This window comes from Bos indicus x Bos taurus, chromosome 3 (genome assembly GCF_003369695.1).
Source record: "Bos indicus x Bos taurus breed Angus x Brahman F1 hybrid chromosome 3, Bos_hybrid_MaternalHap_v2.0, whole genome shotgun sequence".
Lineage (NCBI taxonomy): Eukaryota > Metazoa > Chordata > Mammalia > Artiodactyla > Bovidae > Bos > Bos indicus x Bos taurus.
The window spans coordinates 88791283-88817044 of record NC_040078.1 but is presented as its reverse complement, the minus strand read 5'-3'; the positions used below and the strand labels follow the sequence as shown (position 1 = coordinate 88817044).

At 41.5% G+C, this 25762-nt stretch overlaps 1 protein-coding gene across 6 annotated transcripts in view; it reads right to left on the bottom strand.

Moving 5' to 3' along the window:
* Positions 1–25762, bottom strand: part of DAB1 (DAB1, reelin adaptor protein) — a 1342273-nt gene that overhangs the window by 459368 nt on the left and 857143 nt on the right. The window contains exon 1 of one of the 6 annotated variants that reach the window (XM_027537118.1): positions 2153–2364. The exons of 4 other annotated variants lie outside the window; for them this stretch is intronic. The gene's annotated coding sequence lies outside the window, so the exon portion shown is untranslated. Of the gene's footprint in view, positions 1–2152; positions 2365–25762 lie in introns of those variants that run through there. One more of the 6 variants, XM_027537113.1, reaches the window with a different exon arrangement.

Genomic DNA, 25762 nt, shown 5'->3' with positions numbered 1-25762 from the left:
ATTGCTTAGAAGTTGACTTTTTTATACAGCTTTGATTAGATCTCTCTTCTCAATGGGAAATCAAGAAAATCTTTGATCCCTTTCAGATTCCAGAATTGTCACCAAGCCTTGTCGGGATAGTGGTTAAAGGAGATGGGGGTAGTGAGGGTTGGGGAGAAGCTGCGAAGCTTCCCTTTTCCGTTCAACCTCTCCACCTCCCCCTCCTCCTTTATCTTGCCTGTGCAATTCAGGGTTCTATCCAGAATCACTCATCGTTGAGATAATAAAAACAATGAGTGCTAATTCAGGGGGTGGGGATGGTTTATAATTCTATGGATTTCCCGAAGACCTATAATTGGCACATAAACGTACGAACGTGAACCGGATAATTAGGGGGTTCTGAACGCAAGCCACCTTTAATTTATATGATTAGTCGAAAACATGTTAAGTGTGATAAAGTTTCAGTAGAACCCCCACAAGGCCTTTATTCAAAACCATCAACATTTTGAAAGTGCGTTCAACGGGCCAGCGGGAGGGGAGCAGGAGGGAGTAAGAACCGATAGCACTGGATCCTTGCTCCAGCCCCCGCCGCCGCGTTAGGAGCTGCATTGTAGCATCTTTCTCAGAGGACTCGCCCGTCAGCCCAGCTCCGGGCAGCGAAACACGCACTCGCTTCCACAGCTTCTCCACTCGCTCTTCTTTCTAAACGAACTAAAAGCCCAGGTGTGTCCTAGCCTCCAAACGCACACGCAGACGCCGACCCACGCCGGCGCACACCCCACCCGCCGAGACCCGCGCCCGGGCGCACGGAAGCCCGCGCAGCGGCGCTCTTCACTCCACCCGCCGCCGCCGAAATCCAGACCGCGATCGCCTGGCGCCCCGCGCCTCCCCACCCCCACGCCATTCCTCCAGATTCTCTCAGCCCAGGCGGAAGTGCCCAGGCAGACCCCCAACAATGAGGACTTGTGTGCTGCCATTGGGGGTGGAGGGTAGTTTATGTGGAGTGAAACATCGGGTCCGGCAGGGAGCAACGCAGGAGCAAAGTGGCATCAACCTCAGGCAACCTTCCCCGGTGGCCCCCTCGTCCCGTCCACCAGTACTTATATTTTTTAAAAAGTGCTTTAAAAAGTGCACAGAATACACGCGCCCTCCCACCAGGGGTCACAATAATACTTAGCGGGACTAGCCAGCGTGCGGCGGACAGTCCCGGCTGCAGCTACCAGTGTTTTGAAATTGACTTAGGATATTCAGCCTTCAGCTCCTTTCCGACGACGCCAAGACTCAACCTCCCCCATCCTAGACTCCCTGACTCCAGGCTCTCCCGGCGGTTGAGTTCTCCTTTCAGGGCTCCTTTATGAGCTGAACCACGCGGATTTTAAAGTTTACCGGATGAGGGGCTGGGGCGGGGGTAGGCTGAGCTCAGCGGCCGAAACAGAGCGTCGAGTCTGGAGCAGAGAGAAGCAAGAGGGGCGAGTGGGGAAGAGAGAGGAGGGCGGGGGGCTGGGGAGTGGAACGGAGAGGGCGGCAGCAAAGAACCGAGTCTATGGGGTCTCGGGAAGAGATGGGTTCCGAGGATACGCGGGGTACAGCTCCGATGATGTTTGCAAAAGGGTAGGGGTTGCTGGGATAGATCTGGTTTTTCCACAGGTCGTAGCGGAACCGCAGCGCAGCCAAAGAGTAGGGAAGTGAAAACCGGGTGGCTGAGCATGGAAGAGGGTCCGGACCTGGGGGCGCTGGCAGAGCGGCTGGGGAAGGGCTCGTAAGTACCGGCTAGGTTTTGGAACGGGAGAAGGAAGGCTCGTGGATGGCTGGAGCCGGGGACGCAGGAGGGAGGAGGGCGCAAGGGATCCAGTAGAGAGACAAGTGCATTAGATGAGCAAGACTGGAAAGAGAACTGAGCGTGGTCAGAAGTGACACTGGGGATGGTAAGGGGAGACCCAGAAGGAAGGAGCAGAGTCGCCTTTCCCCCAGCAAGTGGAGGAAGAGGAAAGAGAACTGCAGTCTCTATCCCCTCCGCACTTATAGCCAAACTCCCCAGAGGGGCGCCCCTGGAGCCCTCCTCCGCGCCCGGGAGCCCCAGAGGAGCCTCCCGGGCATCCAGGCGCCGCGTCCCCGCCTGACACCTCTCGGTGCTGAACTCCGTGGCGGCCGCTAGCCTCCCGCCGTGCCTCACCTCTGCTCGCCGAAAGCATCCTCCTCCGCAGCCGCAGCCGCCCAGGAAGCGGCTCCCCATGCCCGGCGGGCGGCGGCACTCAGGCGCGCTCTCCAGCCCGGGGAAGCCCGGGCGAGCGCCGAACTGGGTCCATCCTCCCGGGGAGCCACGGGCCCCGCGTCAGAGCAGGGGGAGGAGACCGCCCCGCGCGCAGACCCGCCTCCTCCCGCGCCCCCGCCCCGCCAGCCCCGCGCCCGCCAAGCGCCACTCACCTGCCCGCTCCCCGGACGCCGCCGCCGCCGCCTGCCTGCCCGCCGCGCGCCCTGGCCTCACGGGCTCCGGCTCCCGCTCCCTCCCGGGTGTTTCTGTGCGCCGCCCGAGCGCGCTCCGAAAGCTTAGCGGAGTCGAGGTGGTGACGAGGAGGAGGAAGAGCGAGCGAGCGGGGGCGCCGCGGTTCGCAGTCGAGCCTCTGGAGCCCTGGCGCTCACTCCCCATCCCGGCGTAGAAGGGGGAGAGCTGAGCCCAGAGCGCTGGGTCCCCGCCCCGGCTACGTGGGCGGAGAAGGGGAGTGAGGGCGAGATGGGGTAAAAGCCACTAGACTCGGGTTTTTCCACAGAGTATCCACTGTTTTTGCCACTCACCATCGCCACCGGCCGCCTCCGCCTGGCCTCCCTCATTTAGTCGACTCTTAACATCCCAGGCCTCTAAACCCACGCAGACCCAAACTGAAAAGAGCGCCCCTGCTCAAAAGTACAGGGCAGGTCCGGGGCGGGCGTGTGGCCCCAACTCCCCTTCGCAGGAGGGGGCGCTAGTTCCCAGCGGCCAACCCTCGTCTGTGCGCCCCTGTCTTCATTGAGGCTTCCCAGCAAAGTTGGGCGAGGGAGAGGGAGGAGGCACTCATCTGTCGCGCTTTCGTGAGTCCCAGGGAGAGACTCAGGGCCCAGTTAACACCCAGTGCTTCCCCTTGCCTTCTTCCCGGCAACTCTGGTTTTCGGAATGCCCTGTGGTAAACAATCCCCAGATTAGAACAGGCGCAGGAGAAGGCCCAGGCAGGATGTAATCAGTGGCTCCCTACTTCTGGCCCTAGCTTACCCAGATCCGCCAAACTGCAGAAAATAGTGTGTCCGTCAGAAAATAAATTCTTCAACCCTGAGACTGGATTTAACTCCGGTGAATGCCTGTTTGCACACCCATCTTCAGAGTCCTGAATGCCAGGTGTGAAAGGAAAAAAAAAAATCGAGTCCAGTCCTGCGCTGTTGGAGCAGGGAAAGAAAAGAAGATACTGGCCACAGTTCTTTAAAGTTTATTTTTACTCTTTTTAAGGGCCACACTCCTGTCCTCCAGCTGGGTAATAATGAAGCCAATGTGGCTGATTTGGGTTTTGCATCCCCCCTCCCATAGTTTCCATCACTCACCCATGAAAATTTAATGAAGCATTTAAGGTTATTACTTCCAGAGTCAATGGGCTAAAAATATTTAGCCTAATGCACTCCTTGCAGAGCCAGTAGGTCCATGGCTGGTACATACAAAGTCATCGAGAGACCCTCCCTGCCTCCACAAAATTCACGACCCATTAAACTTATTCCATAATAACAGCTTCTGTACAAATGGAGGCCCCAGCAAACAGAGGCTGTCATGCACCTCCTGAAAAGATAGCAATTTACATGGAGACAGGGAAAAAGTGTGAGGTCACTGGCAGGATGCAATCTTGGGAGAAAAGTTGGAAGAGAACTCCCAACAAGGTGGGAGGGAGGTCCCACCAGTGGGTGGTGGATACAATTCTTTCTATTTACTTCTGGGTATGACTAGCCAGCCTAATGGTGGGGCCCAGAGAAAGTGGCTCAAGTCTCTCCAACTTTTCTAAAGTTCTAGAAAGTGGCTAGAATTATTACAGAACACTTAAAATTACAGAACACTTAAGATACATCAGTAGGAAGTTCAGGCTCACCAGAGAACTCTGTTAATAAAACACTTGAGTTTTCTCTTCCATACAGACAGACCTCCAGAGTCTGAACTCAATAGGAAGAAAACCAGGGGACATTGACAAATTTCCCAAGACCTCATTGAAATAGGGAAAGTGGGTGTAGGAAACCATCATGCACTTCAAACAACTGGGACAAATGTCAAACCTTAGGTGAGTGAACATAGGTGTAACTTCATCGACTCGCCCAAAGCACTGAAGTTTCTCAATGCTTGAGACAGCTGTGAAACAGCAGAACTATTTACATACATTTTAAGGCCTTGCCTTTGAGACCTGTGGACTTCACCCCTCTTCCATCTGGTTCTATTTTCAAATGAGGTTATGATTACAGACTTTGGGATAATACCTGACACTGAGTGGTGGAGTGATAAAAATGGAAGGCACTCTTGTAAAACTCTCTTTTCAGCCTTGGAGAACGTCCACCAGGGAAACTCAGAAAATTCCTTTTAAATCTAACAGGGGCAACAAGCTACAGCTGTTCCCAGCTCCAGGCTGAAGGAAAGTTATACAGATTCTAATGGCAAACAAGCTGCCCACCAAACACCTAATAGTCTTCAAGGTTAAACCAAATCACATCTTAAAGTACCATTTTAAGTTTTTATGCCAAACGTGTCAAGAAACAACTCACATAAATATTAGGGTATTTCTTTAATTCTCTTTTAAATAACAATATAGTTTGTATTATGTGTGGCATAAAAAACAATAAACATTCTTTTATCATCTACCGTGATAAATAGCAAAGTAATAACAGCAAAGATGTATGCATTGCTTATTATATTCCAGGATTCCAGGCAGCATTCTGGGTGCTCTCCATTCATTAATGCATTTAACCTTCATGACAGTCCAGGTAGTGAAGTACTCCTCTTGTGTGTACTGTATCCTGAGTCATCTTTGATAAGTTACTTACCTCTCTGAGCTTCAAAAGTCTTAGTTCTACAGCAGTGATACCTGCTTCAGGACATTGTGCAAGCTTTAAATGGAAAAATATATTGAACATGGCTAGCACTGAATAAGTCACTCAGTAAACATCGATTCTCATTCCAGAACAATTCCAAAATAGTTCACTTTAAATCAACTAGCATTTGTAGAGTCCATGTTATATATCAGGCATTGTGGGAGGCATTGGAAATAATGATGATAAATCAGAAACATATCCTGCCTTTACAGAGCCCTGAGTCAACTGAATAAAAAACATGGGCATGAGTAGCATGCATATGGACAGAAAGGAGTTTTATTGAACTTCACGTAATTCATCCCTATGCACATGATTCTTCAGACACCCAGAGGGGCAGCCTATAGAAGTACTGTTTGAGACTGATCTGCAATTGAAGGCAAAATCAAATGTCAGAAATAATAAATCCAATCAGCAATAATCACTCCTCCAAAGAAAGAGATAAAAAGTAGTTCATTTTGTGTATTATACATTATTTAAAATTCTGTTTATTCCTACAATCATTTCAAATATACCTCTCATTGGATGAAGTATAATAAAATGAATTTGTGCTGTAAGCTCTAAGGGTTTGAAACACAAATTATTCCATGGCCACTGTTTATTAAATAGTTTGTAATCCTTACACATGCCAGGAATATGCTAATATTTCTCTACACATAAAACTCTCAAATTAATAAAATTTTGAATAACATTCAGTAGGAGCACTTCTACCAGGCTTATTAGAAATATCATGTGTTCAAAGTATGCTAATACATAGAATGCACAAAATTTTCAAAGCTTAATACCAAAGGTATATAAGCTTCTCATCCTTTTCATTTAAACTCACGTTCACACTCAGATTTTATTCATTTTTTCAAAAAATATTTGCTGATTGCTTACTTTATACTAGGCACACTGTTGGGCATTGGCTGAGAAAGAAAACAAAAAGAAAAAAAAACTTACTCTTAAACAACTTATAGGCTCATGAAAGAAATGCACCATTGTATTGCATCACAATAAATGCTATCTAGTGATAATGCTAAGTATGGGACGCTAGGTAAGCATCAAATCTGGGCATTTAACCCAGAACAGGATGCTGAGATTTCATGAAGGAAGTGATATCATCTTGAAAGAAAACTGAATAAGCATGTGAAGCAAGGAAAGGTATTTCAGACAAAGAAAAGAGAATATACAAAACCATAGCAGAGATTGTTCTCTGGTTGTGGCTATAATTGACTCTAGGGCTTCCCAGGTGGTGCTCACAGTAAAGAATTTGTCTGCCAAGGCAGGAGAAGCAAGACCTGAGTTCTATCCCTAGGTTGAGAAGATGCCCTGGAGTAGGAAAAGGCAACCCACTCCAGTATTCTTGCCTGGAAAATTCCATGGACAGAAGAGCCTGGGGGGGGCCACAGTCCACAGGGTTGTAAAGAGTAGGGCGCACATGTGCACACAAACACACACACATATATTTGACTCCAGAGAAGCAACATAGACTGCAAAGGGTCTTGTTTGCCGTGTTCAGGACTTTGGAATTTAGTGTGAAAGTAAAGAGGTCCAGGTTTTGTTTTGTTTTTTGTTTTTAAGCAGAAAAGAAAGTATTTTGTAAAATCTTTCATTAACCATACCTCAGATACTGTTCTTGTATGTTCTAGACATACAAGTAAAACATTCAAAACCAATGAAATAATGTTCTGTATGACTTCATCAAAACAGAAGTTCCCTTCTTTCATGATACTAGCCTTGCTTGATTCTAGGGAAAGATTGTGTGGCAATATTACTAAACTTGACTTTGGTTTGCAGTCGCTATAAATAGCACTCCTTTTATTTTTCCAAGGAGGGGGTGGAGAAGAGTAGCAACACTGCAATTGTATTTATGCCACCAATCTGCTCTTTTTAGCTAAATGCACAGTAGAAACAACAAGGAGAGCTAAAGTGATTGTCGAAAGGCTCTTAAGTTCCAATACAAACCCCCAATTTTTTCACTCATAAAGTAGAGCTTAAGGTGATATTAGTGCTTGAAACAGAAGTAGACTGAATGCTATGAGAAAAATGATTGAGTCTCTGATGCCTAGAGAGTATCAGAGGCAGAGAATATGCCCACCATATGATACAGCTGCCATGTATTTTGTGGCTACTGTGTTAAAGATATGACAAATATTTGTTGTTTGCCTCTTTGGGGCCATTCCTCTTTCTTCTCCTGGGAGACCATTCCCCTACCCAATATTATTTTTTTCTATTTAGTTATAGGAGAGCTGACTCTACCTGTAGCTCGAGGGATGGACAGGTGCCACACATTTCTTGGCCACAATTCAGGGATGGTCAAATGGGTGACCTCTTTACTTGTGACAGAGCAACTAGGAAGAATGTTTTCTCTCCACCGTTGGACTGGACACTGGAAAGTCTGTAGCTGCAGAAACCCATTTCATAAGAGAAGCCTTTGGAGAATGAAACTGCATCAGAAGAATACAGGAGTAAAAGATGGGAAAATAGAGCTTTATGAGGGCATTGTTGAAGGGCTTTGGTTTAGTCATGCCTCAGCCCAACTAACACATCCCCCTCCAGATTTTTCAGTTATGTGAGCCAAAATATTCCCTCTATTACTTAGGCCAGTTTGAGTTGTTTTTTTTGTTTATTTTTCACTTTTGAGCCAAAGAATAATTTCTAATATACCAAGAACTTAATTATGAACTTTCTAAGTTATCCTTTTTAATATCAATAATAAAAGAACCCCTAAAAACTATTTGTGCATATTTACACCTGACCTTCTTCTAAGAAGAACATGAACTCACATTTTATAGGTCAGAAATAAACTCAGAGAGGATAAATACCTTATCCAAAGTTATACAGTCAATCAGACAGCTGGAAAATGAAAAAAAGTAGATGCCATTTATGACAGCACCTCACAAAATACTTAGGAGTAGATTGAATAAAAGTTGCACAAGTTTTCTCCACCAAAACTTACAAAATGTTGATGAAAACAATTACAGGCGACCCAAATACATGGAGCGGCACGCCACGCTCACGATTTGGGAAGCTCAGTGTTGATGTCAACTTCTCCCCAAGTTGAACTGTAAACTTAGCACAATTGCAATAGAAATCTCAGCATATTTTTTCAAGAAATTGATTAACTAATACTAAAATGTATATGGAAATGCAAAGGGACTTACAATAACTATAATAATCTGATAAAGAAGAGCAAAATTAGATAGCTTATTCTATCTGACTTCAAGACTTACTATAAAGCTATGATAGTCAAAACAGTATGATACTGGCATTAAGGTTAGATAAGTTGATCAGTGGAACAGAATAGAGAATCAGAAATAGACCAACATATAGGCCATCAATTGACTTTTTTTTTTTATATACAAAGGTGCGACTGTTACTCATTAAGGAAAGAAAAGTCTTTAAAACATGGTATTAGAACAACTGTTTAAACATATGGGGAAAAAATTAACCTCGAAACCCTCCTCATACCATACATAGACCAAAATATAATTGCTAAAATGGTAAAAGTTCTAAAGGAGAACATTACAGAGTATCATCATGATGTGAAGGGATGCACAGATTTCCTAGAGAGGATAGAAAATCACTGAACATAAATTTTAAAAAAATCAGTTGAACCTTATCAAAGTTTAAAACATGTGCTGATCAAAAGACAACATTTAAGAAAATGAATGGTAAACTATAAACCTGGAGAAAATATTCACAAAACATATATCTGACAAAGGACTTAAATCCAGAAAATATGACTATTCTTATTTAGCAGTAAAAAGACAACCTAGTTAAAATGAACAGAATACTTGAACAGACACTTTACAGACTGAGATAAACTGAATAGCCAATAGGCATATGTAAAGACACATGAGGAGAAGGGGACAATATAAGATGAGATGGTTGGATTGCATCACTGATTCGATGGACATGAGTTTGAGTAAGCTCCAGGAATGGATGATAGACAGGGAAGCCTGACATGCTGCAGTCCGTGGGGTCACAAAGAGTCAGACATGACTGAGCGACTGAACTGAACAGAAAGATGTACATCATTAATCATAAGGAATGGTATCACAATTTTGAAAAACTGCCTGGCATTTTTTTAAAAATCAAATTAAGGGTACATCTGTGCTTCCCAGGTGGCTTAACAGTAAAAATATCTACCTGCCAATTCAGGAGACGTGGGGTCAAGCTTGGGTTGGGAAGATCCCTTGGAGAAGGAAATAGCAACCCACTCCAGTATTCTTGTCTGGGAAATCCCATGGATAGAGGAGCCTGGCAGGCTAGAATCCACAGAGTCTCAAAAGAGTTGGACAGGACTTAGTGATTAAACAACAAACAATAAGTCTACATTTACTCTGGGAACTTGTAGGCATCTACTCATATACCCCAGAGAAATAAAACATGTATATACACACACACACAAACATATACACTAGAAAGTTTATAGCAGCATTTTTTTTCATAATAGCTCAAACTGAAGACAACACATATCTTTTTCCACAGTAGAATGAGTAAACAAACTATAGACTATCCATACAGTAGAACACTACTAAGCAAGAAACAAAAGAAACTATCGATAGGTACAGCAACATGGATAAATGGTTTTTAAAGAATTGAATAAAATGAACCAGATTCAAAAAAGGACATTACTATTATTCCACCTATATGAGGATCAAAAACAGGAAAATAAATGTATGATAAGAAAAATTATGATATAATAAGAAAAACAAATATTGTTTATTAATGCATATATGTGGAATCTAGAAAAATGGTAGAGATGATCTTATTTGCAAAACAGAAATAGAGACACAGACTTAGAGAATAAATGTATGGACACCACGGGGAAAGGGAGGATGAGATGAATTGGGAGATGGGGATTGACGTATATACACTATGGATACTGTATATAAAATACATCACTAGTGAGAAACTACAGTATAGCTCAGGGAACCCTACTGAGTGCTCTGTGGCGACCTAAATGGGAAGAAAATCCAAAAGAGAGGGGATATACATATACATATAGCTGATTTGCTTTGCTATAAGGTAGAAACTAAACAACATTGTAAAGCAACTATATTCCGATAAAAATTTTTTAAAGAACTAAATTAGTCAGTGTTTAATTAATTTCAATGGTTTGATCTTTAAAAAATAAGTAAATACCATCATTTATAAAATTAAAAAAAAATAAAATTAGGCCTCTGTGGAGGGAAATTGCCTGGAAAGGGGCAAAAGGTGCTTTCTGGGAAAATGGAATATACTATATCTTTAATGTGGAATTGTTTTACATAAGCAAATACATTTTTTGAAACTGATCCAGCTACTCTAATGATATATGTATTTCAATATATGTCTATTTTATCTTAATTTAAACAATTTTAAAACGAGCAGTCACAGAGAAAGTGGAGCAGCCAGTCAGACTCCATATCTTTATGGGAACCCCGTTACTGAAAACAACATTCAAAAAACTAAGATCATGGCATCTAATATCATCACTTCATGGCAAAAGGATGGGGGAAAAAATGTAAACAGTGGCAGATTTTATTTTCTTTGGCTCAAAAATCACTATGTATGGTGACCCCAGCCATGAAATTAAAAGACACTTGTTCCTTGGAAGAAAAGCTATGACAAACCTAGACAGCATATTAAAAAGCAGAGAAATCACATTGCCAACAAAAGTCCACATAGTCAAAGCTAGGTTTTTCCAGTAGTCATGTATGGATGTGAAAATTGGACGATACTGAAGGTTGAGCACCAAAGAACTGATGCTTTCAAACTGGTGCTGCAGAAAACTCTTAAGAGTGCCTTGGATAGCACGGAGATCAATCCAGTCAATCCTAAAGGAAATCAGTTCTGAATAATCATTGGAAGGGCTGCTTCTGAAGCTGAAGCTCCAGTACTCTGGCCACTTGAAGAAGAGAACTGACTCCTTGGAAAAGCCCCTGATGCTGGAAAAAACTGAAGGCAGGAGAAGAGGGAGAAAGAGGATGAGATGGTTGGATGGCATCACTGACTCAATGGACATGAGTTTGAACAAACTCCAGGAGAGGGTGAATGACAGGGAACACTGGTGTGCTGCAGTCTAGGGGGTCACAAAGAGTCGGACACAACTTAGCAATTGAACAATAACATTATGATGGCCTGACACAGATGTTCATGCTAATGCTTCAAATCATGAATAAAATGTTCTGCTCTCAACATAAAAAGAGTGCTGTATGTTGTGCATAGCCCTGCCAAAGCAATGAGTGTTTTTTCTTTTAAAAAAGCATCTTTTAAAGTACATTAATAGAAGGATAGTTAGGCCAAAATGGAGCATCTTTCACAAAATGAAAGCACTGACCAGTGATGATGTGCGTGTCATCAGAGGCAAAGAATTTCCTAGCACAGGAGTTAATCAAATATAGGTTGGCTGATAGCTTGGCAGGAATTCGATGGAGAAATTCAACCTGAAGATGGAGGAAGTGAAGGGGAGAAAGAACTCTTAAGCAATAAGACCTTTAAATTCTCCTTCTAAACCCTGATATTCAATGATGCCTTGAAGAGTTCTTGTCAAAAACCATAGTCATACTTCAAATGATTCTCTCCTCTCCTGTCCCAAAAAGCCAATAAGAGGCTATAACTCTATACCAGAAGATATAAGCTTCAAGGTTGAATGTGTATGAAAACCTCACAAGGGAAAAGTTGCCACTCTTTCCTGGAAACATACTGATGCAAATCACACTTTATAAAATATTTTTTTAAATAAAAAAGAATGTAATTGCTCATTGAATTGTAATATGAATGCAAATTAACTTACTGTAATTATACTGTGCAATTTTCTACTTTAAAAACTTAGAAAATGGAAGAGACCTGATAAGTAATTTGAACTTAATTCTTCATTGTGTTCCTTCATTATGCAATGGTTACCATAAGCAATTTGCTCTGTTTTAATGTAAAATGTTTTTAGTTCATACCTTTACATTGGCAGAACTCAAATGAGACCATTTAGTAGATACAGATACTTATTTTTCCCCTCTACAAGTGCCTTGTAGAAATAATGAAGATTAAAATGAATACAACACAAGGGAATTTGTCAAAGATTCATCATATATTTTCATTTTGGAACCTTTAGCACATTAAGTGTCTCTATCCTAAGCCCTCAATGTGTTTTAAGTAATCAGGGAATTCCTAACCAAATAGCATTCCGATGATCAGCATTCATGCTTTAATGGCAAGACTTTGGCATAGAGGTAAAGAAATTGCGTGCTAGTCCCAGCTCTGCCACTAATTAATTGTATGACCTTCTCTATTCAGGCCTTCATTTCGCTCATATGTAAATTAAAAGGTTGGGCTAGGTGATTTCCAGCTTCCGTCCCAGCCTTTACAGTCTGAAATTGCTCTGCACTCACTCTTTGCTTTGCATTGTTTAAGCAACATGAGTGACAGTAAATGAATTTCTTATTTAGAATTAATGACCATCTGAATGAACCGAAAGCCCTCTCGTTCAGGCATTCACTGCTAAAGAATGTGTAACAAAAAGATTATCTGTGATGATGCAAATGTAAAAAATAATAATTACCCGTCTGCATGCTAATAATAATTTGCATGTGTAGTTCCCTCAATGCGGATCCTGTTAAAGGCAAGGCAAAGACACAGAGAGTTGGGGATCTCATTAAGTAGCAGCACAGTGTAGTGGAAAGAGAATGGGTAAGGCTTGGAATCACAAGACTTGGTTGGGTCTGGTGTTTCCTGTGGCTAATAACCAGAGGAAATTCATCAGCCTAAGGAATGTTATCTCTTAGATTGGATGTTCTTAGTTACTCTCCTAGAAATTATAAAAATTAAATGCATAATGAATGGAAAGGCATTTGGTCACCTGGATCAGTAAATGTCTCATTTCATCTCCTCAATAACTCTGTGAAGTAGGTGCTACTACTTTCTCATTTTTCACCCCTCCTCCCCACCCCACCCCAAGAAAAAAACAGAAGGTAAGAGAACTTTGGTCGATAAAGAAGGCTGAGCACGGAAGAATTGATGCTTTTGAATTGAGCAGCTGGAGAAGACTCTTGAGAGTTCCTTGGACTGCGAGGAGATCAAATCAGTCAATCCTAAAGGGAATCAATGCTGAATATTCACTGGAAGGACTCTTGCTAAAGCTGAAGCTCCAATACATTGGCCACCTGATGCGAAGAGCTGACTCATTGGGAAAGACTGATGCTGGGAAAAGTTGAAGGCAGGAGGAGAAGGGGACAGCAGGGGATGGGATGGTGAGATCGCATCACCAACACAATGGACATGAGTTTGAGCAAACTCTGGGTGATAGTGGAGGACAGAGGCGCCGGGCATGCTACAGTCCATGGGGTCACAGAGTCAGCCACGACTTAGCAACTGAACAACAGCAAGAGTTTACAAACTTGCTCAGGATCACAAGACGCTTGTCTGCCCTGTCTTTCCAGAGGGGATAGTAGCATTCTTCCACTTCTGAAGTCACATAATAACATATAAGATTTTTTTTTTCTCTCCATGTATATAACCTTCCAAAAAAGGGGGAACTATTTCATCTTTGCACAACTAACAGGACTATAAATGTCCACTCTTCAGCTACAAAACAACAATAAAAGTACCTATCTTTCTCTAAAGAATATTATTTAAGCCCCTCTTTAGCAGTCATCCCGCCCACACCCACTCCCTTTCTTCCTTCCTAAAACCCTCACTTCCCATTTGGAGAAGAACATGATTTCTCAGAAGCTGACAATATCTACAGCTCTGGATTAGAACACAGGACCCAAGCTAAGCCAGTAAACACTCTTCATCACACTCCATCCCCTTGTCCAGACTAATTGATTCAGGGACTAGCAGAAAACTTAACCTTGTTCATGCAGACTTCTGCTAGAAATACTGAGACAAAAAGAGCCAGAAAGCAACAGTGTGGATGCCTAAAGGGAACAGCCCTAATGATAAAGTTGGACCCAAAGAGGTCAAAGCAGAGAGAGCAAAAGAAATCCCATCCTGCCCCATCATGGCATATCTTCTTAAAGCCAACATTACCTGAACAATACCATGCGGCAACATATCCTTTTTATTGTATCAGCCAGCATCATTTGCAGTTTTCATTACTTTCCACCGAAACCATGCCATCAACTCAATGAAGAGGTATTAAATATGTAATGAAGCCATGAATGAGAACTTGTAAAAAGCTGCACAGTCATAAAGTTTAATAATGGTGATTATGACAATAATGAAAATGATGATGGAAGTAAAAAAGGAAATGAGTGCCTTTCAACAAATATGGCGCCAAAATTTCATGTAGAACAAAAGCTTCTCTCCATGATTCAAAAAAATAGTTCATTCCTCTATTTCCCCATAATTCATCTTAAAATATTCTGGCAGCATATATTTATATCCCTGATCAAACCACAACCGATGATGGATCTTTTCCTGACCACAACTTCTATACGTCTACCTCCATCACTTTGCTCGTGCTATGCCCTCCTCCAGGATTACTCCATCCCATTCTCATTTATTGAAACCCTTCCCCATCTGCAGGATCTTTTTAAATGAAGCTCCTCCACCCCTCCCCAGTCATTCTCTTTTCACTCCCTTTATATGTTGTGCCTACTTATAATCCTGATCCCTGCCATGTGTTGGAGCCATTTTCCACATGTCTGGATCCCCCGTAGAGACTGTAATCTCTTAGAGTAGATGCTAAGCTCCTTCTAAATGGCAGAGAGAAAAAGATATATGTAACATCTGTCACTGCACTAATGTTGAAGGTGATTCAGCTGATGTGGTTGTAATTCCACCACTGAGAAGTCATCAATCAAAACATATAAGGAGCACCTATGAAGAGATGAGAATGCCTTATAATTAAGAATGCTTAGATCACAGTCTAACTGGGAATTGTGAAGGAAGACAGGAGAATGGATGACCAAAGAAGGAAGGAAGTGGGGAAGGAGGAAGAAAGGAGTAAGGAGGGAGAGATAGGGGGAGGGTAGGATGGAAGGAAAGAGGGAGCTCAAGGGAGGGAGGGAAGGGACTGAGGGTAAATGAGAGGGAGGGAGGAAGGAAGAACGAGAGAGAGGAAGGAAGGAGTATGGTTTGTGGAATGTTGTCAAAGGGTGCCAAGGCAAAGTTCTCCATGGCTTTTGTCTGCCTTCCTATGCCTTGGGGAGAAAAAAGTACCTTCAGAGGCTCCTGTTACCCATGACTATTCTCTAAATACAGAGTGTCTTCTATATGTGTCCCGGGTAGCAATTTTCTTGTATATTTATAAATATAGAATAAAATATGAATAGTGATTAAGATCATATAATTTTAAACTAGACCTTCCTTTCTAATATTAGTTCTGATACAACAAGGATTTGAATTTGGGTGCATTCTTTAACTCTCACTTGCACTTATCTCTCCTGTAAAATGGGGATAATGATCGATGAGTCTAGTATTTATTTTAATTATTAAATAATGTTTGTAAACCTTTGTCATTCTACCTAGTATATGGTAAGAAACTTAATAAATCAGTGGTTATCAGTAGTAGAGGTTGCAGTAGAAAGAATTAATTTGCATATGGCTCTTTTTTTTTTTCACTCAGTCATCTCTAGAAAAGTGACCCTTGGGATAAGCACTCATATTCCAGAGTACAGCCATGAAAAACTTTGGTAACACTACTGCCAATCCTGGTATTCAGTCCCTTAAAAATGCCCCTAGTCATGCTAAGCACAATAAGCTAAGTAAAATTAAGACATTTGTTGTTGGTGTTCAGTCCCTCCCTCTTGTCTGACTCGTTGCAACTCCATGGACTACAGCACGCCCAGCCTCCCTGTCCATCACCAGCTCCAGGAGTTTACTCAAACCCATGTCCATCGAGTCAGTGATACCATCCCACCATCTTATCCTCTGGCACCCCTTTCTCCTCCTGCCTTCAGTCTTTCCCAGTTATCAGGGTCTTTTCCAATGGTTGTCAGCTCTTTGCATCAGGTGGCCAAAGTATTGGTATATATATATTTTTTTATTTGAGTGAGCTTCTTTTCTCAAAAACCAATAATCATTGACCCTAAAATTCCCCATATTTGCAAACATTTACTTGGGCAGTATATGAAAGCACATCAAAGTTATCCTTATTAAAAAAAAATGTCACTCTCAGGCTCTTGCATTCCCATACATTTTCCTGCATGCGAGATAAAGGGTAGAAATACAGCTGGCATGCCCAGAAGTGTCAGTGACCCTGGGTCTTACTCTGCAGAATAGTGCCACCCTGTGATTGTAATTTGCCATGTGTGTATCAGTGGAAACTATTTTGGAAACTATTGATACAGGTGAATGGAACTATCAAAAGGCTTTGAACACTTGAGCGAAAGGGTCAAATTTATGGTGTAAACACATTATGCTGATAGCAGAAAGAAGGTTGTATGATGTATCCAACCCACCCTGACTTCAGGTATTTCCTTCCACTCATCCCCTACTTTTTGCTGCATCACACCACTACCTGACTACTACTACTCATGTACGCTAAGAATAAAAGAGCCTGAAATTTTGGCTATTCACTTAAAAACTAAACAAGTCTATCATGGGCACATGGTGTTACTTCCAGAAGAAAGTTCACATTTCCTGCCAAATTCTGAAAAGTGACACTTAGTCATTGGGCATCTTCCATATCTGAGCTTCCCTGGTGTCTCAGTTGGTAAAGAATCTGCCTGCATTGCAGGAGGTCCTGGTTCAACCCCTGAGTTGAGAAGATCCCTGGAGAAGGAAATGGCAACCCAGTCCAGTATTCTTGCTTGGGAAATCCCATGGACAGAGGAGCATGGCAGTCTATAGTCCATAGCGTCACAAGAATCAGACACAAGTTGGGGACTAAACCATCAACCAACTGTATCTGGATTAAATAAATCAAAAGCTATGACCAACCTAGAAAGCATATTAAAAAGCAGACATTACTTTGCCAACAAGGGTCTGCCTAGTCAAAGCTATGGTTTTTCCAGTACTCATGTATGGATGTGAGAGTTGGACCATAAAGAAAGCTGAGCGCTGAAGAACTGATGCTTTTGAACTATGGTGCTGGAGAAGACTCTTGAGAGTTCCTTGAACTGCAAGGAGATCAAACCAGTCAATCCTAAAGGAAATTATTCCTGAATATTCATTGGAAGGACTGAAGCTGAAGCTCCAATACTTTGGCCACCTGATGCAAAGAACTGACTCCTTAGAAAAGACCCTGATGCAGGGAATGATTGAAGGCAGGAGGAGAAGGGGACAACGGAGGATGAGATGGTTGGATGACATCACCAGCTCGATGGACATGGGTTTGAGCAAGCTCCGGGAGTTGGTGAAGGACATAGAAGCCTTGCAGTCCATGGGGTCTCAAAGAGTCAGACACGACTGAGTGACTGAACTGAACTGAATGATTACTCAGTTTAGGAACTTTGTGAGTCTGTAGTTGTTGGTTGAATGACATTGTCTGAGATGGTCACACTTAGTTTGAACAGTTTTATGATAGGAAGGCCAGGTCACAAGAAGAATCAAGATACTACTGTGCCCAAAGGACAACGATAAACATTAAAAAGAGATGCTGTTGGGAACACAAACATTCGCTTGCCTGCTTCCTCCAAGGGATCCTCCCTGCTCCCTGAACATACCATGCACCTTCATGTCTCTGGATATTTTTCCTCACACTCCTCCTCTGTAAGAAATGCTCTTCTCCACCACTTTACTTAACGAACATTCTTTGAGACCTTTGGCATTCTATCCACTACCAACCCCAACTCCTAATCTGAGTGTCAAGACTGCAAAAATTCTTTCCAAATTTTGGAAAGTGCCTGCCCCCTCCAGGCACTATCAGAAGTTCTCTCTGTATTATTTAATCACCTTATGAATCCCTCTATTATGGTCATTTGTTTAGTGCCTGTTCCTCCAAAAGACTGAAAGCCATCCTCAAAGCTTCCCCCTGCCTCATTTCTCTATAGCCAGTCTTTCTCCAAACCATGTCAACTCTACCTGCAAAGTGTAACTCGAATCCTTTCACTTCCCTCTTCTCTCTCTCCTGCTATTACCCTGGATCAAGCTTTAGCTACCTCTTACTTAGAATTTCCTTTTCTTCTGCTTTCAACCTTGTTTCCCAAGAACACAAGTTCCAAATATTAGCTGCAGTAACATTTAGAAAACCACTTCAAATCCTCCTGTTTAGAATACATCACTGGTTCCTCATTGTATTTAGTTTTCCATAAGTCCTAATAATGGCTCTCAAGTCCCTCCCTGACGTGACCCAGTCTCACCTCACTCCACTCTCCTCTGCTCAGTACACTCCAGCCACAATGACCTTCATTCATTTCACTTCATTCACAAATCCCCATCTCAAGGCCTTTGCAAATAATGTTCTGTTTGTTGGAATAGTCTCTCCCAACCTCTCTAACAGCCTCTCCCTATGCCATTAATGACATAGTCATTAATGGTCAGCTTAAATGTCACTTGTTCAGAGGTCTGACTTGACCTCTATCCTTAATGATGTTCCCTTGTTAAAATCTTTCAAAGCACCCTGTAACTTCCCTTCATATACCTAATTACAATTTATAACTATTATTTATAACTATAATATATGTTTTATAATTATGTCCTGACTTAATGTCTATTTCCCCAAGTAAACTATAAACTCCATGAGGGCAAAGAAATTTTTTTTTTTGCTTGTTGTTTTTATGTGTGTTTGGTCACTGTAGTAAATCCCACAGTGGCTCCTGAAAATATATGTCCACATCCTAATCCCAGGAATCTGTGAATGTGACCTTACATGTATGCTCAGTCTCTTCAGTCATGTCTGACTCTGTGCAATCCTATGGACTGTAACCTGCCAGGCTCCTCTCTCCATAGGATTCTCCAGACAAGAATACTGGAGTGGGTTGCTGTGCCCTCCTTCAGGGGATCTTCCCAATCCAGGGATCAAAACCACGTGTTACATCTAACCTACATTAGCAGGCAAGTTCTTTACCACTATTGCCACATGGGAAGCCCGAATATGACCTTATTTGGAAAAAATTTTTGCAGTCTTGACACTCAAATTAGGATCTTGAGATGAGAAGACAATCCTGGATTATACAAATGGGTCCTAAATCCAAATACAAGTGTCCTTATCAGACACACATAGAGAAGAGACAGTGATGAGGAGGAGGCAGTGTGACAACATAGGCAGAGACTAGAATGATGTGGCCACAAGCCAAGGAATGCCTGCAGCCACAGGAGACTGGAAGAAGTAAGGAACAGATACTTCCCTAAGTATACAGCTGATTTTGCACTTCAGGCCTCCTGAACTATGAGAAAATAAATATCCATTGTTTTAAGTCACCACGTTTGTGGTAATTTGTTACAGCTACTCTGGGAGTCTATTAAAGTAAGTTATGTATTCCTAATGCTGAGCAATAACTATGTGTTGGATGAATGAACAGATGAGCATTCATTGAACAAACGTCATATACATTCATCATTATATACCAGAACTTGCCACGATAAACAGAACACAGTAAATGTTCAAAAGGACATGAGTTTGAGCAAGCTCTGGGAGTTGGTAATGGACAGGGAAGCCTGGTGTGCTACAGTCCATGGGGTCGCAAAGAGTCAGACGTGACTGAGTGACTGAACTGAACTGAACTGAAATGTTCAAATTATTTATTATATTTTATCAAGTTGGATCTTATTTTGTAGACAAATAGGCATATAATATATTTTAGAGCTTAAATATGAAAAAGAAATTTAAATATAAAGCTTAGGCAAATTATTCAAACAATACAGTTGAGAAAGGCTATCTGACCTACCCGTGGCCACACAGCAGGCTCAGGGGCAGGAAATTGCAGTTATTTGTATAATTCACATACCAACAACTACTAGAGCATCTTCCCTAAGTACAACTACATCATTCTCATTAAAATACTTTTCTATGTTGTTAGATAGAAATGCTAGCATTCATTGTCATTAAGCTAGTTAGTGTGTGTAGATCCACACTGAAATTGAAATAAATATTGAAATAAAATCCAAGAACTGTAAGTTAAAAAAATTTTATCCCCATTCGAATTCCAAGGAATCCAGGAGGGAATATCAACACTAGGTAGACATTTACTATTACATTTTACTTGATTTGATTATGATTTCATTTGTTGTTGTTCAGTAGCCAAGTCATGCCCAACTCTTTGCAACTGCATGGCCTACAGCATGCCAGGTTTCCCTGACCCTCACCATCTCCTGGAATTTGCCCAAGTTCGTGACCCAGTGATGTCATCCAACCATCTCATCCTCTGTTGCCCTTTTCTGCTTTTGCCTTCAATCTTACCCAGCATATGATTTCATTACTGGTATTCAAATATTTAAAAGTTTATCAAGGATTATCTCTTCATTTGTGAATTGAACCCCAAATATATTAAAATGCATGGAAAAAACCAACTCATTTCAGAACAAGGTCTTTCCGACTTAATTTTTGACCTAAGTGTAACTCCACTTGCTGCTGCTACTAAGTCGCTTCAGTTGTGTCTGATTCTGTGCAACTCCAGGGTCTCTAATGATTACAGTTTAAATTTAAAGCTTTCCTTCAGAGCACCTGGTACATGGCAGAATATACTGCATCTGTTTCTATCAATATAAAAAAAATCTTGAATCAGTCCTTCTTCCCTTCTTCTTCCTCTGCATTGGAACACAACATAGCTCCAGAAATCAGGATTTCTGTATTTATTTCACCAGTCTAATTTTATGATTTTAGGCAACTAATATAACCTATTTATGTGTCACTCACCCATCCCCCACCTATCCAGCCACTCATGCATGAATTCAAAAAGTATGGATGCCAAGCTACATCATTTAATTTAAAAACTTATGTTCTTTTTCATCACTGTGTCCCTAGTCAAGCCATCCCTGTGTAGATGCACCATTAATACCTGTCTATAAAATAAACTGAAAGATGATGTTTCTAGAAACTAGCATATTATGTCCTTTGAGTCTATTATGTGTGACTAAATTTGGAGAATCTAGTTAGAGTTAGAGGAATCCAGAAAGTCATTTAGTTCCATTCCCAGCTGCAGATCAGTTCTTAATTACGCACATCAATGTAAGTTTATCCATTATATCCCCAAGTACCCTTGGAAATGGAGCCTTCATAATCTGCCTTGAAATCTATTCTTCTGAACAACCACATCTGGTTTCATTTATAAAGACCATATTTTTGTCATTCGTACATTCATTTACTCAAAAAAAATTCCTGAGTGTCTCCCTTGTGAATGATGCACTGGGCTAGCCACTGAGGATAAAGTAATGAAAGACTAGTCTGTTCCAAAGTAACTCACAGAATAATGGGAAAGAAGATAAGTAAACAGGTAGTTCTGTACAATAATGTCCTTAGTACTACAATACAGGTAAATACTAAGTGTGTGAAATGCCTCCCTATGTCCCTGGAGTTATTTAGGGTGTGAGAGTGATCAGCAAGGCTTCAAAAGAAGCAGACATGTGAGTCTGTCAGGACAAAGGTCATCCCTCCCTAAGCCACTCACCCACCAGATTCTTTACTACTCAAAGAACCTCTCCAACTAATTTCTTTCCAGTGACAATGATCAAATTCTCACAGAAGTTCCAAAGAGAGAAATCCTTGTGAAGATTTATCTCCCTCTGGGCAACCATGTGGCCAGTGCCCAGATGAGATATGACTGCTGTACCTTTATTTGTGCTCACACTTGCACATGGTTTGTTACTACCTCAATATATTCCATAGTTTTTAGAGGAAGATTTACCCCTTCTGTGGGCTTTATTTTCAGAAAGGTCAATGATGAACTAGATTCCCAGAGAAAAATGCTGTATGATGGTTATATAATGCAAAACCCAAATGTGATTATACCATGGCCTTATTTAAAATAATGTAATGGCTCCCAAGAGGCTGCAGGATAAAACCCAGTGTCTTTAATCTGGCGTTACGGGACTTCCATGGCAAGCACCTGCCCAGGCCGCAGCTGAATCTCTTATCAAGATTCCCTAAGGTGTTGGAAGGCAAAAGGCGGAACTCTTTCAGGTTGTAGGAGTCACTGAAGGGCTTAGTGGAGAAGTGATAAGAGCTGGGCTACACTTTCAGAAGCTTGTTCTACATTCCCTGAATGAAGCAACTGAAAATCCATATATAATTCAACTTACTTCCTTATTACCCTTTTAGAATCAGGCAGACCACAAATTAAGAAGCAAATTACAAAGAAAGAAAATAAATAACAAAAATGTTCATATAAACTTTTATAAAAAATACAACTATAAAGGATCTCCATGATATTTACTATTACTTCTGCAAAGATGTCAGGCTGAAGGTTTGCAGGCAGCCTCCCTGAATTATGCCAGTGATAACCCATTAAGTGTTCTCAGATAACTGGGAATTTTGACAAATCATGAATTACCCAATAGTATGTAAAAATAGCACTCTTTATGTCCCAACTGTTTTGCACAGGTACATGGGGGTTTACATGTGAATTGTTGTGTTTAGTTACTTTAATGCACTCATATTTTGAACTGCATTTGAATTCAGATATTGATTTTACTTTTTTTCCTTTTTGAAAAAATACAATACAAAACACATACACACAAATCAAACCAGTTAAGAGATTTACAACCGTTCTACTCTACTGGGCAATAAACTAGTTATAGGGGAAAAAACCCTACAGCAACTTGAAAGTTAGATTCAAAGTAACTTGTTCTTTAATAATATTTGAGCATTGTATTATTATATTGAACAAGCAATCACTGAATTTATCTTCTTTGGTGGATTAATTAATTGCATAAATATTTATTGAGCATCTATTAAGACACACTAAAAACCAAATGGTTGTCCAAGATATTATCCTTGCCTTCAAGGAGCACAGTATTTCCATTTATTTTGAGGTTGCAGTAGTAAGAAATCAAAACCAATAGAGGACACAATTTGTTAAATCCTATTCCTTCATATTGGGGCTTCCTAGGTCACACTAGTGGTAAAGAACCTGCCTGCCAATGCAGGAGACCAAAGAGACACAGGTTCAATCCCTGGGTTGGGAAGATCCCCTAGAGGAGGGCACAGGAACCCACAGCAATATTACTGGCTAGAGAATCCCTTGGACAGAGAAGTTTGGCGGGCTACAGTCCACAGGGTCACAGAGTCAGACGCGATTGCAGTGACTGAGAATGCATTCCTTCATACTGGGCTTCCTAGGTGGCACAATGGTGAAGAATCTGCCTGCCAATGTGGGCGATGCAAGAGCTGCAGGTTTGATCCCCAGGTCAGGAAAATCCCCTGGAGTAGGAAATGGCAGCCCATCCAGTATTCTTGCCTGGAAAATTCCATGGACAGAGGAGCCTGGTGGGCTACAGTCCATGGGGTCGCAAGGAGTCAGACATAACTGAGTGACTGAGCACACAGCACCTTCCTTTATACTATCAAGGCCACCCGTATACACACACACACACACACACACAGTATTTTGAAAACACTGATTAACAATTGGGCTTATGTTGTTACTGATCCCAATTCTAAATCACTGAATCTCACCTACCTTATGCTCTAAATGTTGGCAGGTCCTTACCTTCGCACTTCTGACCTTAGGCTCATTTTTTAATAGGACATTTTATTCACACTTTCATTTTTGCTCAACTTTGGTTTGATTCTTCCTGAGAAACACCACCTGAACTTGTCATGGATAAATATTTTGCTCTCTGATCTGGGGGTCAGAGGCCATTGTCCAGTTCTGGGTGGAGGGGAGGGACAACGCCCCAACCCACTCACCATGTTATAAAAAGTCCCCATCAGACAGCCCCACATAACAACTTCACATTTCAAAGAAGAAATGTGTAAATGTAAGAAATATGATACAGCATGAATGTAAGTCAGGATTCTACTTGCCATACAGCAGTGTAAAAACACAAATATTACATTAAAATAGTGACTAAAAACCAAGAAACTCTAGATCTGCCATATTATAAAGATCCCTTTTGCCACCATATCAGAATCTACATCCCATTTTCAGTTTTACGGTTTTAGTCTCTTTTTGACTTGATTTCCTAAGTGGCTTGTAGTCAAAGAGTGGACTATTTAGGTGCCTTAAAGACCCTTTTTCCAATCTTATCAGTGGCTGTGAAACTTTTTCCAAGTGTGTCATTTAGTGTAATTTTCCTCAGCTTATGAAAATGCGACATATTTGACACGACTTGCTATATATGTTAGGCTGAATATATTTATTCTTGAATTATCTAGTATTAAATATATGAAAGGCTCTGTGTCCAACCACTGGGTATACAATAGCCCACAAGACAGCGATGATCCTGGCCTTTAGGGAGCTCACAATGCTGTGTTAAAAGACACTTTACACTTTAGGGTAGTGAATACACTGCAGGTTGTGTTTCACTAGGGGCTCCAAAAAAACATCCTTAAAAGAAAACTACCAGAGTATCTTATGCTCCTGGAATTATTTTAATAGGAGAAACTGCCTTGCTATTATTCAACTGGAAGATAATGACTGAAATGTATATTGGCTTAAATTCATACTAAACTGTAAATGACTAATATTGGATATTATTTTATGAATAAAACTCTTGATGGGAGAGAACCAAAGAGGAGGGTACACTAGATACCCTAGGTTCCAAATTTGAGGAATTACGGCAAACAGAAACTTGATGCTATGAGGAAAGAAACAGTCCACCAAATAATCCAGCTTGCGGTGGGTCCACTGTATTATTATTTTTTTCTGAAAAGAATACTAAACTTGGAATCAGAAGTTCTGGGTTCCTGTGTTCCTGTTTGGGCTCTACTACTCCACTTAGTGGCTCTGAAAAAGGCCCCTATTCTCTCTGGGACTGAAGTTACTTGTTTATAAAACTGGATAAGATATTCTTCCCTGTACTCAGTCATGTCCAGACTGCAATCCCATAGACTGCAATCTGCCAGGCTCCTCTCCATGGGATCCTCCTGGCAAGAATACTGGAGAGGGTTGCCATTTTCTCTTCCAGGGGATCGTCTTGACCCAGGAATCAAACAGGTGTTTCTGGCATCTCCTGCATTGCAAGTGGATTCTTTACCAACTGAGCCATTGGAGAAGCCCTGCAACCTCATAAATTTATTGGGAAGGTTAAAAAAAATGTAAAAAGGCAAAATTGTTGTTTGAGGAGAGCTTACAAATAGCTGAGAAAAGAAGAGAAGCTAAAAGCAAAGGAGAAAAGGAAAGATATATCCACCTGAATGCAGAGTTCCAAAGAATAGCAAGGAGAGATAAGAAAGCCTTCCTAAGTGAACAATGCAAAGAAATCGAGGAAAACAATAGGATGGGGAAGACTAGAGATCTCTTCAAGAAAATCAGAGATACCAAGGGAATATTTCATGCAAAAATGGACACAGTGAAGGACAGAACTGGTATGGACCTAATAGAAGCAGAAGATATTAAGAAGAGGTGGCAAGAATACACAGAAGAATTATACAAAAAAGATCTTCATGACCCAGATAATCATGATGGTGTGATCACTCACCTACAGCCAGACATCCTGGAATGTGAAGTCAAGTGGGCCTTAGGAAGCATCACTACGAACAAAGCTAGTGAAGGTGATGGAATTCCAGTTGAGCTATTTCAAATCCTAAAAGATGATGCTGTGAAAGTGCTGTACTCAATATGCCAGCAAATTTGGAAAAATCAGCAGTGGCCATAGGACTGGAAAAGTTCAGTTTCATTCCAATTCCAAAGAAAGACAATGAAAAAGAACATTCAAACTACTGCACAATTTCACACACTAGAAA